The following is a 13,287-nucleotide window of genomic DNA, read 5'->3' as shown; positions in this document are numbered from 1 at the left end:
CGGCAGACTTCTAGCCGTGTACTCGTCTGCTACGGCTGCTGGAACAGAGCGCAACAGAGTTCGGGGCTTAAAATAAAGGAAATCTCTTCTTTCACAGTTCTGGAGGCTGTACATCTGAAGTCAGGGGGTTGGCAGGACCATGCTGTGAGGTTCTAGAGAAGAATCTGTCCTAGGGAAGGATGCCTCTCTCCTGGTGTCTGGTGGCATCTCGAAGTCCTGGTCATTCCTTGGCCTGTAGCTTTATCACTCCCCTTTCTGCCTCTGTCCTTACGTGGCCGTTCTTCCCTCTATGTGTGTCCCCGGGTCTTTACAGGGCTTTCTTATTAGCACCCCAGTCATTGGATTGGGGCCTCCTCTAACCCAACATAATCTGGTTTCACTTGACTCATATCTTACATCTGCAAAGACCTTAGTTCCAAATGAGGTCACATTCACAAGTACGCGGAATTAGGACTCCAACATGTCTTTTTGGGGGCCACAGTTCAGCTCACAGTGCCCAGTGATCCCTCCTCCCCTTGAGTATGGACTGGGCCTAGTAACTTGATTCTAACCAATAGAATAGAACAAAGGGGACAGATGTCACTTCCATGGTTAGGTTACAGAAGACTCGAACATCTGTCTTATTCGCTGCTTAACTCTCTCACCTTCTCAGCTTGCCTGCTTTTAGGAACTAAGGGCAGCCTCTTGAAGGTGTAGGCAATGGGGAGCGATGGAAGGATTTTTCAATCAGAAGCAAGAGGGTGTGCTTGGGTTTCAGTTCTGGAAAGGTTCTGGTTGGCAGAAGGCTGCCTTCGTGCTGTGTCCTCACATGGAAGAGAGAGGTCTCATGTCCATTATGAGGGCTTCATTCTAAGGGGCCCAAAGGCCCCCATCTCCAAATATAATCACACTGGGGACTGGGGCTTCAACATATGACTTTGGGGGTAGGGGAGAAGGACACTATTCTGTCCACAGTAATAAGGAAGCAAGGATCCAGGTAGGGTCAGAGTTGAGGTACCACAGAGCTCCTGGTGTACCCAGAGATCTCCAGATCACCCTGACCAGGCTTCACATGTGCTGCACTTTAAAAAGCACATTTTGGGGCACCTGGGTGGCTCAGTCGGTTGAATATCCGACTCTTGATTTCACCTCAGGTCATGATCCCAAGGTCATGGGCCTGCAAACCCTGCATCAGGCTCTGAGTTGAGCATGGAGTCTGCTTAAGATTCTCTCTCTCTCTCTCTCTCTCTCTCTCTCTCTCATCTCTCCCTCTGCCCCTCTCCCCACTCGTGCTCTCTCTGTAAAAATAAAAAAATAGAAAAACAGAAAAGCACTTTCTCACCCAACCTTCCACATCTTCCTCATGACTCTGTGGCCAGGGGTCTTTATTACTGCCTCTCAGAAAACAAAACAAAAATTCGAAGTCTCGGGGAAAAGTGGACAACTTGCTTTCCTCTTCCTCATGCAATTTGCTGAGCCTTTACCCTCCCTGGTCCCCTGGTGCAAATCCGTTCACTAGAAGTCAACACCGGGCCCTCAGCTGCTAAGAGTGACACCAGGTTGAACCAAAGGTCTTCACGCAGGGCTCAGACTTTTCCCCTGAGGTCACAAAAGAAAGTTCTCTCTTCTTGTTTTGGTTATAACGGGCCTGACAGGAACTGGGAATCCGTTTGGGCAGTGGAGTGCTTTAGAATGTAGAGCTAGGCAGGCCTTGCCTCTGATCCCAACCTGGCTGCTTCCGGGCTGCATGGATTTTGGCAAGCCGTGTGCTGCCCCGACACGTTGGTCTCCTCATCTGGATGACGGCCACGACAGTGCCCACTTCTTGGCCAGCTGTGAGGCTGACACGAGGTCGTGAGTGAGGAGTGTTCCGCGTGGCACCTGGCTCGGTAGATGGTGGCCGACGAAATGTTGGGAGTGTGGACGGAGGGCAGGAGGGAGGTGACAGGGGGTACGAGTCCATGCAGGTTGCTAGAACAAACATACCATAGACTGGGGGGAGCTTAGCAAATATTTCTCTCTCACGGTTCTGGAGGCCGGAAGTTTGAGATCACCGTGTCAGCATGGCCAGGGTCTAGCGAGACCTGGGTTACAGATGGCTGCCTCCCTGTTGTATCGTCACGTGGCAGAAAGGGAAATCTTCTCTCTCATGTTGTGCCTCTTCTGAGGTCACTCGTTCCAGTCATGAGGGCTCCTCCCTAATGACCTGGTCACCTCCCCGAGGCCCCGCCTCCAGAGGCCATCACCTTGGGGGTCAGGGCTTTGACAGATGGATTTGGGCGGGAAAGGACACAAATAGGAAGTCCTATTTGGGGGGAAGTCCTATTTGGGGGGTCAGTTTAAAAACATTAAAAAAATTTTTTTTTAATTTTTATTTTATTTTTTATTTATTTTTAATTTTTTTTAACGTTTATTTATTTTTGAAACAGAGAGAGACAGAGCATGAACGGGGGGAGGGTCAGAGAAAGAGGGAGACACAGAATCTGAAACAGGCTCCAGGCTCCAAGATGTCAGCACAGAGCCCGACGCGGGGCTCGAACTCACAGACCGCGAGATCATGACCTGAGCCAAAGTCGGACGCCTAACCGACTGCGCCACCCAGGCACCCCCCCAAAAAAATTTTTTAAAAAGAAGTTCTTGTGGTGAAGGGGAGAAGAGGAAGGTGGTATGGAAACCAGGTCTTTAAAGGAGGCGGGATTTCAACAAGCAGGGGTGAGAGGGGGTAGAGGGCATTCCAGGGAGAGAGGACAGCATGTGCAGAGACCCAGAGACCTGCAGATAGAGGATGGGGTGGACCCATCCGCAGGGCATGTGAGCAGGGCAGCCGTGGGAGTGAGGGTTAGCTGTAAAGGCAGATTTGGTCCGAGTTACGAGAATCCTAACACTCAGCCAGGGGAGCTGGGATACTCTTGTGGCAGTGAGGAGCCACAGAAGGTGTTGGAGCAAGAGCATGGCAGGATTAGAGCTGTGGTTCATACAGATAAACCTGTCATCAGAGTGAGGCTGGGTGGGAACAGAGTCTGGTGGCCGGGAGACCAGGCAGGAGTTGCGCCTACAGTTCAGGAGAGAGATTACGAGGGTCCAAACAGGGAGATGGCCATGGGGATGGAAGGAAGGGCTCGATTTGAAGTTTTTCAAAAAGGCAGGGCCACAGAACCCAAAAACTACTTACAAGTCAAAGTTGGGGAGAGGAAAGAGCTGAACGCGCTCAAGATTGCCGTGTCCGGCAGGACAGTCATAAATTACTGAATTTCCATGATTCTTTTAAAAAAAAATTTTTTTTTAACGTTTATTTATTTTTGGGACAGAGAGAGACAGAGCATGAACGGGGGAGGGGCAGAGAGAGAGGGAGACACAGAATCGGAAGCAGGCTCCAGGCTCTGAGCCATCAGCCCAGAGCCTGACACGGGGCTCGAACTCACGGACCGCGAGATCGTGACCTGAGCTGAAGTCGGACACTTAACCGACTGAGCCACCCAGGCGCCCCTAAATTTCCACGATTCTTACACACTATCAATCTCAAAGTACACCAGCAGTTTAGTACCAAGATATTTAGGTAAAAGAAAAACCATGAAATCACTACAATAAATATACACAGTAATTGTCGTCCATTATCTCAATTTCAGAAATATTAAATACAAAAGCATATCTACTTTAGAATCAAGGAAATCTCATCATTTGGGGAACATAGAAGAAAACCTGGTTCGAGGAGGGGGCATATGAAATTGATGTTCAAAATAGCCTGTCTACAGGAGGGTTGCTCCTCCTACTCCGAGGATTTATCAAGCTGGGGCCCCGGATTTACTTTGGCCTCATGATGATGCGTGTACTTGCCTGTCCCTTGACTTCAGGCGTGGCCATCTGACTTGCTTCAGGCATGTTGCAAGCAGGGGGTTGAAATGTACTTGTACAGTGAGTCTTGCCCTCTTACGCCATAGAGTTGAAGAGAATTTCCCCGGGGGCCGCTGCCTCTCTTTTAGGCTGGGCCCCAGATTAAACAGACCAGAGCCGAGGCTCTGGTGAGGCACCAAGCCCGATCGCACACTCAGCTTGAAGTAAAGTTTCTCAGCCAAACGGAGGCTCCATCAGCCAGCTTACATAATGAAGAGCAGTTGATTGGGGCACCTGGGTGGCTCCGTTGGGAAGCATCTGTCTTCAGCTCAGGTCATGATCTCACGGTTCGCGAGTTCGAGCCCCGTGTCGGGCTCTGTGCTGACAGCTCAGAGCCCGGAGCCTGCTTCGGATTCTGTGTCTCCCTCTTTCTGCCCCTCCCCCCTCTCAAAAATCCCCATTAAAGTAAATAAAACAATTTTTAAACAGATTACTATTTCTTGAATACTTTCTCCGTGCCAGGTGCCAGCCTGTGCTCTGGAGAGTCAGGGATGAATAGGACAAAAGAGAGATCTGATCTCCCAGGGTTCACACTCTGGTGGGGGAGACAGACTAGTAAATGAAGTAAATAAGACTTGAGACTGAAAAAAATAAGCAGGATAACGATATGAATTTTCTTGACGGCCGACCGTAAAAATACTACTATAGAGCAATTCTCTTGTTTGATAATGCTGGCGTATAGCCTCCCACATAATTTGACTTTAACTGCAGATTTAATTTCCAGATTGTCAAACCTCGAGATTAAGCCCAGAGATCAGGGTTCAACCCTTTCGCGGGAGTGACATTTTTCTCCGTCACCCTCTCATCAAAATGTCCTGGGTATCCATTCCAGGGCAGGCGCTGGCTAGGCACATGTTGGATGAATGTTATCGCGTTCAATTCTCTCCCACCTGCAAGATTACGCCTGAGGAAACAGAAGCTGGCCAACGTGCCCAGGACCCCAAAGCTGGGAGGGGTGGGACTGAGACCCGAATTCCAAGCCCAGCATTTTATCCACAGAGCCCTGCTGCCTTCCCCTGTCCCCACGGCCTTCTGCTCCCACTCCTGGCATGCGATGGATGTCAGGTTATTGAGACACCTCCTGGCCCAGAGATTGCCCCTTCCCTTCCCTCCCCTCCCCTCCCTGCATTCCCAGTAGCCAAGTTTGTGACACACGGCCACGCCCACTGACTGGAAGTATTTGGACACGTTTTTCTAGCCACATGCACGACCAAGTGAAGGATGTAGGTCTGGAGAAAGAGAAGCAAGCAGTTGCCCGGCAGAGACGAGCTGGCCCTATCCCTGATGACTTTCTTGTCGCTGGTTGCACCTACTTCCTGAGGCCTGGCTGCATTTCCATCTTTAGGCTCCGTGTATCCTTACACTAAATGTCCCTTTTCTGCTTAGGCTAGCTTGAGAACTTATTCTCACCTGTCACTTTGGAAAGAATTTCACTGATTCTTACTAAAGTGTGCATGACTAAAAAAAACAACAACAACAACTCCCTCTGATATTTGTAGCACGTGTTTATAGACGAGGAGTCAGTTGTGATGCTAAATGCTTCATGTATCTTATCTGACTTTAAGCCCATGCTCTTAAATTTATGCCACACTGTGTCCCTGGCAGGCAGAGAGTAAGTGTGGAGCTGTAAGCGTGGGAAGTCAGACCTGAGAGGTCAGCCTGGGTTTGGACGGTCGGGGAGAGTCTCAGCAAGTGCAACCAGCAAAGGCTCCTTGGCTGACCCAGCCGAGAGGCCTCAGGTGGTGCAGACACCTCATGAGGGTTTTCTCTCAGCAAATCTTGGTTGTGACATCAGGACATAGCCACCACTCTGTTATGTTGCACTGGTGTTTGTTTGTTTTTTAATTTTTAATTTTTTTTTAAAGAAGGCTCCACACCCAACGTGGGGCTCGAACTCATGACCCCAAGATCAAGAGTCACGCGTTCTGCCGACTGAGCCAGCCAGGCGCCCCGGTTGCGGTGTGTTTTGTGTGTGTGTGTATGGGGGGGGGGGTGTCTTCGAGCTATGCAGGAGCCTCTTGAGGCAGGAGAAGCTTCGGGATTTGGCGGGGGGGAGGCATGCTTCTGCCTCCCCCGGTGAGACTGGGAGGTCTGCACAGAGGCAGTAGTGACACGGCCATGCCCGTGACCTGGACAAGCTCCCCTCTCTTCCCGGGGACTGTGGCAAGACGAAGCGCTGGGGTGAGCATCCAGGGCCCCTGCACTGCACCCACTGCGTCCATCGTCCTGTCTGGACCAGGCCCTGCTGGGTGGGCTGGGCTGTGCATGAGGACACGGCGAAGGGGGGGTGCCCTGGAGCCGGACCGCCTGGGTTTGAGTCCTGTCCCTGCCACTTACCAGCTGGGGGAATACAAAGTGCTTAACTGCTCTGCGCCCCAATTACCCATCTGTAAAATACGGATAATATGAGTATCTTCGTCCTAGAGCCGCTGAGAGGATCAGACGAGAGAACGTGTGGAAAGTGCCTCACGGAAGGTTCCTGGCACAGACTCCCTAAATGCCAGCCTGATAACAGGTGGGATCAGTGTTACTATTTTCTCTGCTTCACAGGAGATGGCTCTGAGGCCCAGAGAGGCAAGAGGCCTGCTAAGGTCACCCGGCTAGATAGCGATTGCCCTAGATTGGGGTCCCCCAAAGTGGATCCTGAGGTAGGGGTTTGCTTGATTCTGGCAGTTGCCAAGGGGGACTGGGTAGGGATGGGGAGAGCTAGGCAGGAAAGACAAGGGGGCTGAGTCAGGTGCGACTTCAGGCCAGGTTCTGCAGTGGATGGGCTCACTGTGATCTCATGGGGGACCCCTGATGAGTCAGGTATGCCCCCGAGTGCCTGTGTCAGAGTCAGAGATGCTGCACCTGTCATGTTCCTGCTTCCCCCGGAAGGCCACCCGGGGGGGGGGGGGGGACACACAAAGTCCCAGGTGTTCACCCGCAGCAGCCTTATCATTGGGCAAAGTGGCTCCAGTAGCCCCAAGGCAGGCCCTCCCAGTCACAGGTGCTTGCAGAGAGAAGCAGGGGCAGCCAAGGCCGTCTGGGGACCCAGCCGGGGCACCGGCACCGACCTCTTCCATGGTGGCATTAGGACCCCAGTCTCTCGCTTCCCGATCTAGGTTTCCTCTGCACCAGGCCCTTCCATCCCTCAAACAACCTAATCCGGCAAGACCCGAGCTCCAAGACAGAGGCGATCCTTCCGCGTTTGCCCTTTGGGGGCTGTCCGCTGGCTTGCCCCCATTTTCCCAGCAGTATTGAAGCAGTGGGGAACCACCCCCACTCTGAGGACAAAAGAAGGCCATCTCCTCGGTCTCGTGCCTTGTCTCGGCAAATTTGTGGCAACCATTTCAGTTTAAACATATGACAATTAAATCGTTAAGAGTTCCGATGCCGAATTAATTACCCAGTAGAAAAGGGATCAATTGTGTAAATATATCATTTATGTAATGAGTCCTGGCTGTGATTTAGATGTCCAGATTGTTTTTTTTTTCTTCCCACTTCTGTCCTGAAAACAAGTCTAGCCTCCGGGCCAGGGCCAAACAAACAGCCTCTATCAGGTCCCAATCCAGAGCATTAAGTGGCCCAAATAGACAGGTGGGGGCAGGTGATACAGGGGGCCGAGAATGTGGGAAAATTGGAGCTATTTGCCAAAATGAGCCAAGTTCCTCCTATTATTCTTCATGTCTCTGCAGAAAATTACTCTTCAGAAACAGGGAGTGGAAGTTAAACACCCCCTTCAGCGGCACTTCAGGTGCGTCTCACTTCACACGCCCTCCATTCCCTCCGCCAGTCCCCACCTCCCGTCCAATCGTGGCAACCTTTGCTGAGAACAGGGGCCACCGCTGGGGGCTCCAAGAGGTGGCAGGGCGTCCCCCCTCCCCCCCCCCCCCCCCCCCCCCGCCCAAACATGGAACATTCTTGGGATCATCAGAGCTGACCTTCTCTGCCTGCCCAGCCCAGGGGCCAGGGAGCAAATTCCCTCCTATGCTGCTTCCAGACAAGGCATTAGGCGGGCTCCTCCAGGTGAAGCAATCCCGCCTCAAATATTTTTAATCCGTTGAACGCTCTTTACCGAGCCCTCACTTTGTGTTTTTGTGTCCCTCCCTCCCTCCCTCTACTCCCCCCAGGCGGGGAGGATCCTCCCCCCAAACCCCATGCTCTCCCCTGCGCACAGCCCCACACCAGTCCCCAGGATGTCTGAGAGCCAAACCGCCCAGGGGCCATCAGTCTTCAGGGTCCGCATGGAGCCCAGCACCTAGGGGACCGGCACGCAGTTGCAAAATGTCAGTCAGCCTCAGGGGGCTTGGAGTGGAGAGAGGGCCTCCTCAGCCGAGTGCCCATCACCCCCTGCATCTCCCATGGAGCCTCCCTTCTCTGAGATCCAAGCCCATGCGTTCTGGGCTTTTTCTGGTTGTTTCCCTCCCTCTGCCTGGGGGCCTACCCTGCCCTGCAGTCACCAATCAGTGCAGCGGAAATGAGCTCGCTTGAGTTCCAACCCCAGCTCTGATCCAGGGAGGTGGGGGTAGAGGGGACCCCAGACAGGACTTGCAAGGCTTTTGCCTCCCTGAGACTCAGTTTCCTGATCTGAATGACAAGACCACAACTCTGTGATTATAAGATCCCCACCAGCTCAGCTCCTTCTGGGTGGGATGTTTTGAAGGAAGATACCCATCCTGGGGGCGGGCAACGGGGTAGGAAGCCCAGGCTTGATTTCCGAGGGGGAAACACAGAGCATAAATGGTCCAGGAAGCCTTGGCCTTGGGGAAAACGAGCTTGGAGGGGGCAATTATACATCAAATGCCATGTATTTGTCACGATTTCATTGCTTAATTGATGTTTTATTGCTCCCACTGACACGTGTGATCGAAATGAAATTGCATCTACAGGAGGGGAAGTGAAATTTATTTCTGCTTGTATCTTAATGGGGGGAATAAAGTGTCAATTAAACAATGAAGATGACATATATTTGATGTATGATCTGAAGAAGGAATATTACTCACTAAAATGTTATTTTACAATTTACAGTAATGGAGCACCTGGCAATAAGGAGAAGCACAGTTCACACATTTTTCCATTATTTAAAAATAGCAAAAAAACCACATCATTATTAAATAATACAAGAAAATTTCACTTTTAATAGCATAGTATAAGAATTGTACCAGCAGGTGCCCTGCTGAGTTACCCAGCTAATGAGTAATAGGTCTGGGGCAGAGGAATGGGACAGGCGATCTTGAAATACGAGACGGTGGGGTGCCTGGGTGGCTCAGTCCATTGCGCATCCGCCTTCAGCTCAGGTCATGATCTCTCGAAGTTCCTGAGTTTGAGCCCCACGTCGGGCTCTGTGCTGACAGCTCGGAGCCTGGAGCCTGCTTCAGATTCTGGGTCTCCCCCTTTCTGTCTCTTGCTCACTCACACGCTCTCTCTTTCTCTCTCTCAAAAATAAGTAAACATAATTTTTTTTTTTAAAATAAAGGAAAGAAAAGAAAAGGAAATGAGATGGACATAAGCTCGGGAAGCCACAGTCATAACGGGAGCTGCCTACTGAGTTCCTGTGTGCCAGGCCCTGTGCTGAACCTGACCTTGATCCTAAAGTTCACAGTAACCCTGCTTTACAGACAAGGAAGCTGAAGCTCAGACACCTTAACTGAGGTCAGAAGGCAAATATGCAGCAAATTCAGGATTTGAACCAGGTCAGTCTGACTCCAAGGGTCGCCTCTGGTCTTAATGCCAGCAGATACTTAGCAGACTCCTGAGGAGAACATTCCTGGAATGTGGAGACAAAGGTGAGAGGAAGGAATTTAGGTGAGATCAAAGGCCATTGGAGGGAGTAGAGAGGGAGGAAATGGGAACCACAGGGGAGCACATGGAAAGTTCTGAAAAAAAGGAGAACCCGCCTGGACATATATCTGAGTTATGTGCCTTTCGTAAAAGATCACCTTTAGTTCAGAACTTAAGTTTATGAAGAAGAAACCATGGCCCATTAAGGCCGTACCTACTTCAGGAAAGAAAGAGATTCTGTAAACTGAGTGTCTGTATAGCAAGCCCAGGAATTTTGCATTTATTTTGATTATCAAATTGGAAGTTGAGTCCTTCTGAAAAGATATATGAGGTCAATATTCAACCACAACATGCCTATGACTATAGAAAAACAATCAGAAAACTTTCTGGCCTTAATAGGATAAAGAATTAATATCCTCAATGTTTAAAAAGCATTTACACATTGTTACAAAAATATTTACCAGATACAGAACTCTAGGCCAAGAATGTAATCGGTGAGTCACAGACACAACAGATATACTCTCTATCAGTCAAATAAATGCAAACGAAAACATCAGTGAAATACCTTTTTATTGGTAAGTTAGCAAAACTAAGGGAAAGATAATGCTTGATGCTGATAAGGATGAAGAGAAATACTTTTATGTCTCTATTGGGAATTGGCATCAGTGTGAATTTTCCAGAAAAAAAAAAAAGAGTTGGTGTGGATTTCTATTTGTTTTGAAATCTAAGGACAAAATGATTGTCAAAGAAATTCAAATAAGTTTATTTGAACAAATAATAGCACATAGGGAATTCATTTAGTGGCAAAGCCGACAGTAAAGAATAAATTAAACTGGCCGGGCCCTGACGAGACCAGCCAGCTCACTCAAATAGGGGGTGCAGATTCCATCTCAATATCAGCAGGGAGTTACATGCGTGCAGAATATTTATTTTTATTTTGGTAGGCATGGTGGTTCCTGGTAAACGTGCAACTGTATTTGGGATTTGGCTCATTTTTAAAGTATTCTTTATTTTAAGTTTTTTTTTTTTTTTAATCTATTTTGAGAGTTAGAGAGACTTGGGGTGGAGGGGCAGAGAGAGGTAGAGAGAGAGAATCCCAAGCACTGTCAGCACAGAGCCCAATGTGGGGCTTGAACCCACGCACCGTGAGATCGTGACCTGAGCCCAAACTGAGAGTCAGATGCTTAACCGACTGAGCCACCCAGGCGCCTGGGATTTGGCTCATTTTTAAACCTTATGGTGACCTTATGGTCTCTTTTTTGGTAAATTAACGTGGATGAAGTTGGTGTTTTTTGGTTTTGGTTGTATCCCGTTTGGGGCGGAGGGAAGAGAAAGAATTTGGTTTTATTTCCATTTTATTTAACTTGAAAGAACAATGAGAAAAGAGGCAAAGAATGCCATGGTGTCTGTCCCCTTCTTCCCCACCCGGTGAACTGGACTGGAGCCCTGAAGGGGAGAGAGGCTGGGAACAGAAAGCGAAGGAGTCTTTTCCACGCAGACTTTGAGAGTCCGGGCTCCGGTATGGAGTCAGAGGCCAGTCTTGTACTCGCTTACAGAGGGGACATCCAGCACCGCCAGGTACAGGCTCCTGGCAGGGCCCAGGGGAAGTGGCAGAGAGAAATTCTTTGGAAGGATGCGGGACAATTCGAGAAGAGAGGGGACGGCTGGAGACCTGGCTCAGAAAAAAGCAGGAGCCAAAGGAGTCTAGACAGCTGTGAGCACACAGTGTGGCCACAAGCACTTTCTAGTGGGAGCTCTGCTGTTGTAGAGGCGGACTGCACGGGTCTCCGCCGCGCAGCCACCAGTCTCTGCTGGGAACAACCACCAACAGTCCCCACTCCCTCCCAAGACGAGAAGTCCCAGCAGGAGCATCTGATTGGTCAAGCCCAGGTCACATGATGGGAAGTTTCTCTGCAGCTTCCAGAGCGGAAGTGAGTCTCTTCCTTCACCTCCAAGAGCCAGGCAGTGGTGGGATTCCCTGTACGGTTCCCACGCTGGGCGCCTGAAACACAGCAAATTTCTACTGCACAAGTTCAAGGTGGTGTGGAGAGAATTAAGTAAGAAAATGAATATAAGGCTGGGGTGCCTGGGTTTCTCAGTCGGTTAAGTGTCTGACTTCAGCTCAGGTCATGGTCTCTCGGTTTGTGGGTTCGAGCCCCTCGTCTGGCTCTGTGCTGACAGCTCAGAGCCTGGAGCCCGCTTCAGATTCTGTGTCTCCCTCTCTCTCTCTGCCCCTCCCCTGCTCACGGTCTGTCTCTCTGTCTCTCAATAGTGAATAAACGTTAAAAAAAAAAAAATGAATATAAAGCCTTTAGCACACAGCACCTGGAACACAATATGAGCTCATGAGCTCGTTAATGTCTGTTGTTATCATTATTTTGTATTTATTATTATTTTAATAATTATTGCATGTGAGGCCTAGACTTGGAATTGGATGATCCCGTCAGGAACTCTGACTCTTGAAGGTGTCTTGTGCAAAGGCAGTAGGCGAGGGTGCTATTTGATGAAATTCTAAAGTGACAGCTTTTGCGTAGAACGCGTTCCATTCAGAAAAGGAATAATCAATAATATCTCATTAATAACCAGGATCAGTAACTGTGTGCTCTGAGCTCCACAGAACGGGTATGTGGATGTCCTTGGATCCTCAGATCATTTGGGAAGAAAAGCTATTTGGGGCAGAGGCTGTTGGGGGCCTCCTGGGTGCCTCCTCCAGCATTCCCTCCCCTCCTCCTGGTAACAGACCCCAGGTTTTAGGAGGGCACTTGGCTACCTGGAGTGAAGGACTTCCTTGCAGCAGGGAGGACCATACTAGTAGATTTTAGGCAACCAGGTCTAAGCAGAAGTGTGTGAACGTCTCTGGGACATCTGCTTAGGGTTTCTTTCTTTTCTTTTAATGTTTTTATTTATTTTTGAGACAGAGAGAGACAGAGCGTGAGCGGGGGAGGGGCAGAGAGAGAGGGAGACACAGAATCCGAAGCAGGCTCCAGGCTCTGAGCTGTCAGCACGGAGCCCGACGCGGGGCTCGAACTCACAGACTGTGAGATCATGACCTGAGCTGAAGGCTAACGCTTAACCAACTGAGCCACTGACTGAGCCACCCCTGCTTAAGCTTTCTATTTGGTGCAGCCCAAATTAACCCTCCCCAGCACAGCCTTAGCATCTGTGTTCAGGCACGCAGAAGCGGGGCTCTGAGGGGTTAGGCAACATGTTCCTATGCCACGCGGTGGGTCCAGAGAATTGTGGGGCCGAGGAGGTCCGGTCCTCTCACCTCAGGGGCATGATCTCTTCAATATGCCATACCATATCGCCTTGTTAAAAACATTACTGAGGGGCTCCTGGGTGGCTCAGTCAGTTGAGCTTCCGACTCCGGCTCAGGTCATGATCTCACGGTTCTTGAGTTCGAGCCCGGCATCAGGCTCTTTGCTGACAGCTCGGAGCCTGGAGCCTGCTTCCGATTCTGTGTCTCCCTCTCTCTCTGCCCCTCCCCCGCTCACATTCTTTCTCTCTCTCTCTCCCCAAAATAAATAAACATAAATACATACATACATACATAAAAACATTATTGAGGGCTGCCTGAGTGGCTCAGTCAGTTAAACGTCCAACTCTCGATTTCAGCTCAGGTCATGATCTCGAGGTTCATGAGATCAAGCCCCG

Source organism: Prionailurus viverrinus, chromosome D2, assembly GCF_022837055.1.
Source record: "Prionailurus viverrinus isolate Anna chromosome D2, UM_Priviv_1.0, whole genome shotgun sequence".
Taxonomy (NCBI): Eukaryota; Metazoa; Chordata; class Mammalia; order Carnivora; family Felidae; genus Prionailurus; species Prionailurus viverrinus.
The sequence above is the reverse complement of the archived record's forward strand: the minus strand, read 5'-3'. Positions refer to the sequence as shown.